Consider the following 5,000-nt stretch of genomic DNA (forward strand, 5'->3'; position numbering starts at 1 on the left):
TCTCTAGAGATTTTAAAAGAAGTAGAGGAAGGAAGGGAAGACGATGGATCGATCGAACTAAGGAAGTTTGCAGACGTGGACTGGCACAGAAAGACCATAAACAGATGCAAGTGGAAGGACAACGTCTGACGCCTTTGTTTTCCAGTGGACTAGTAATGGCTGATGATGATGATGATGATGATGATGATTATACACACACACACACACACACACACACACACACACACACATATATATATATATATATATATATATATATATATATATATATACACATACATATATATATATACAAATTATATGAGTGTATATATATATATATATACATATATATATATATATATATATATATATATATATATATATGTATATATATATATATATATATATATATATATATATATTCATATATATATATATATATACATATATATATATATATATATATATATCTTACGAAGCTGGTCTTTATGAAAGTAGGATATTTCATTAACATATTTTATTTGTGTATTTAAGAAATGTATAGCCACCTCGTAAGGTGAGTTCCACTCACGTAGGATTAAGTAATGTATGTAAATAACATAAGACTTTTGCCATTCATTAAATTTTCATTCAGTTTTGTATATGTAAATTTGCATTATTTTAAACAATTAACTTTTTATTTCACGTAGTTTTGTTATGAAGTCTTATGTATACTCGTTTAGGTGTGCTGTATGACACACATGAGGTATGAGTACAAGGGATTACGTCATTTTTATGCTCCACGTGGTTAGAAAAAACGTGCAAATTCTATATTAAAGTTTTCTTTTTTTTTAATGTTACGAGAGGAGCAAATTATTACGTTGGCAACCTTATACCGGTGGAGCCATGCCCCCACGCCACGAGAATGGTTTACTAGAAATTTCTTGACTAATTAAGTCAATATATACATATAGGACCCAGCAATGCATATGTATACAGTAGCAAGGGCGTAGGAATGTCTTTTTGGGTGGAGGTTGTGGCTAAAGTTTGAGAAGTAACTGACTACTTCTGTCCGGGAGGCCTTCCCCCAAAGATTTTTTTTATGAATAAACACCCTTAAATGCAATTTCCTGGCATCTGACAGCTGATTGTGGTAACCATTAAATCGTGTCTTTAGGAGGATGTTTCTCTGAACAACTACAATTTGAACACAATAACTATCATGAAATACCGGTAGACCTACTTGATTTATTCGCTAAACTCATGCTTAACGATGTTGATTCTTTACTATAAACTCATTCCCAACATCGATCAAGGTAGGGCTATCCTTTTTATAATCCTACTATGTTTTTACTTTCGATTTACTTTCTATCATTTGCTCTTCAGTTCCAATTTCATCTCCGAATTTTTAATGGCGTTTATATACAGTATATATATATATATATATATATATATATATATATATATATATATATATATATATATATATATATATGTATATATATACATATATATATATATATATATATATATATATATATATATATATATATATATATATATATATATATATATATATATATATATATATCATTGCACATTTATATACGCACACACACACATACATATATATATATATATATATATATATATATATATATATATATAATATATAGTGTGTGTGCGCGCGCACGCGTGTTGCGTGTGCGTGTGTAATGTCAGGACCCTGTCTAGGGAAGAAAATCTTGCTGTGTTACTATAAGAGCTGAAATAAATAAATTGGGATATAATGGAATTGAGTGGAATTGTTATAACTGGGGAATCATATATAGAGTTAAAAGAGAGTCAAAGAAAATGGAGCGTTTACTTAGCAATAAAAATTGTGTTGGTAACAGAACAATTATATAGTATCAGTGATAGAATTCCAAGACTGATTATCAAACTAGATAAAAAGTATGATTTTGTTCCTAAACAAAATCATGGAAAACCAACATCCTCCATTGCAGAGGAAGAAATAGACACTTTTTATGAAGGTCTGGAGATATCTTAAAAAACATAAGACTATTTGCGTATGTTTTACTTTACTATACAGACTGCTTTTCTAGTTCTATACAGCAGGGGAACCCTTCTCTCTACAGGACCTCCACGGTCATTTTATTTATATTCGTTGCAAAGCATTCAACATTTTACATCGCACATTGCTCATTTACTGTTAAATCCACGTTATCGCAGCACTTAGAGAACAAGAAAGTTTTCAGTTTCTTCTTGAAAGCCTAAATATATTCAGTCTTTCAAATGTCTACTGTAGTAGGAGAATATTGTAGTCTTGGAGCCGCATAATTAAAAGCTCTAGAGCCTACAAGACATACATCTACATTCCAATAATGTGAAACCATCTGTAACTATTCTCGAGTCAACAAGATTTGTTGGCTGCATAATATGTGGCAATTCTCTAAGATATTTTGGACGTCCAACTCTGATAACTTTTGGGTGATCTCTATGTAAAGTAGGTCAAAAGAAGAGAGGAGAACCAGCTGTAGGCAAATATAGAGTTGACACAAGAAACAACATAGGAGACATGCTTGTAAAATTTGCTAAAAATATAATCTGATAATTATGAAAATCTTTTTTTTTTTTTTTTTTTTTTTTTTCTTCTTTTTTTACAAAAAATGAACATAGAAAGAAGAACCCCAAATCTAGAAAAGAAAAACGAAATAGGTGTTATTCTCAGTGAAAACAAGAATAATTTAGTTTTAGATGTGACAAATTAAAGTCAAGCGGCCATAGAATTGTGAGAAGTATTTGTCTAGATCTAAGGAAAGAAAAAAAATTAAGAAAGAAAATAATCACTCTTGCAATAAGAGAAAAGTATGAGTTCAATTAGCAGTACAAAATAGGAACTCCTAGCTACATGAAAGCAAATAAAGAAGAAATGAGCAGTATTTTAACCATTTTTTTTTTATATAATAAGCACAAGAGATTGGTAGAAAAGTTTCTAAACAAGATCTTGGAAAACTGTTATAAAACACCAAATATCTAGTCAAGGAAAGATTGAAAATGAGGGTAAATTCCAAGTGAGATGAAATATAATCAGCAGAATAATCCGAAACAATAAACAAAGTAAAAACACAAGACTTTCGTAAACACAATAAGACCAAAATTGAGAAAACACCAAAGAAAGGAAGAAGCCTCAACTTAATGAAAAGAAGTCTTGGAACAGGGTGCCAACAGATATTTACTTTAACAGATGAAAATGAATAGATCAACAGAAGAGATAGAGTGATGAAAATGCTATACAATAGAGATATAAGAAATAGCTTTGTCAATAGATACAATGAAACCCCTGAGTCGGCACCGAAAGTAACAGGAGAAGTAAAGAAACCTTAAAAGGTATGCAAAGAGACAAAGCAGAAGAAGATGGCAATACAAATGATATTCCATAGTTATAAATTTCACTTGACTTTATACAAAATGTTTGCAAATTTACTCTATGCCTTCAGCTTCGAAAAGCTTTATCATTTATCATTTCACAAAGAGAGACAAAAGCCATGAAAAGTTACCGTCCAATAAGTTTACTCTCAGTGATATATTAAATATGAACAAAAATTCTATTAGGCAAAATATAAAGAAATCTAGATTTCAATCAGCCAAGAGAGCAGGCAAATTTTAGAAGCGGATATTCAACATCTGACCACATCCATGTGATTAACCAGCTTATGGAAGAATGACAACACACTATGTATGGCATTTAAAGGGTATAAAAATCTTTGGTTCTGTCACAGCTTTACCAGTAATGGAAATCCTTCCAAGAAAATGAATAAATGATACTTATGTTAGAACACTTTAGATACTGGTAGTACAGCAATCTTAAAATTAACCTAAATTTAGTGAGAAAATTCCAATTGAGAAAAAGTTAGACACGGAGTCCCTATTTTTCCTAGATTATTCACAGCATGTTTAGAAGTTTATGAGAATTTATATTGGGAAAAAGTAGGAATTAACATTAATGGGGAATACCTGTATAACTTGAGATTTACAGTGAATCATGGAATAGCAAAATCTAATAGAAGATTTGAATAGAGATTGATTGATTGATTGATTTAAAGTTTTCAGGCATCCTGACATCTAAGGTCATTGACGCCGGTAACATTTAATTTATGTATACAAAAATAAAAAATGAAATAAAATAAAAAATAAAAGAGTATTCAATTAAAATCATAAAAGTTGAATGTCATAAAAGTTAAATAGTTTTTAGAAGACCTGCTTCTGAAATAAATCTAAAAATGCCACTTGCATGGTAGGACACATCATTTCCTAGAATCTTGGCAAGGATGAACCTGCCACCCTCACCTCGAGCCTCAAACAAATATCTATTCCTTAAGTTGTTATAATTGGGCATTTGGTCAACAAATGCCTTACTGTTAGAGGTACTAAACAGTCGTCACAATACGGTTGCTGTTGGCCCTTCAGCAGAAACTCGTGTGTCAACCGAGTGTGACCAATACGGAGACGACAAAGAGACGTCTCCCATTTTCGGGGCATCATATTATACCTCCAAGGAGATATGTCATTTGTTACCTCTCGCATTTTATTCCCATCTAGGCTATCCCATTGCTGTTGCCATTTATTGCAAACCAATTTCTTGATGTCAGGTAAGAAATCATTACAGGGAATGGGATACCTTCTTGGCAGCAACTCGGATGCAGCATTCTTAGCCAGTGAATCTGCCTTCTCATTCCCAGACACACCTACATGTGCTGGAACCCAACAAAATTGAACTATTATACCTCTCCGTCCAATAATAAAAGGCCATTCTAAAATCTTTAAAACTAGAGGGTTATTAGAATTAAAAACTTCTATAGCTTGAAGGACACTCCTTGCATCACTAAAAATTGTAAAATTACCCTCCTTCTCCAACGTTATTTTCTCAATAGCGGTTAATATGCCATACAGTTCGGCAGTAAATATGGAAGCGGTCAGAGGAAGAGCACCTCTACAATTAAAACCATTACTATGTACTCCAAATCCAACGCCAGCAT

The sequence above is a fragment of the Palaemon carinicauda genome, chromosome 9, assembly GCF_036898095.1.
Source record: "Palaemon carinicauda isolate YSFRI2023 chromosome 9, ASM3689809v2, whole genome shotgun sequence".
NCBI classification, from domain to species: domain Eukaryota; kingdom Metazoa; phylum Arthropoda; class Malacostraca; order Decapoda; family Palaemonidae; genus Palaemon; species Palaemon carinicauda.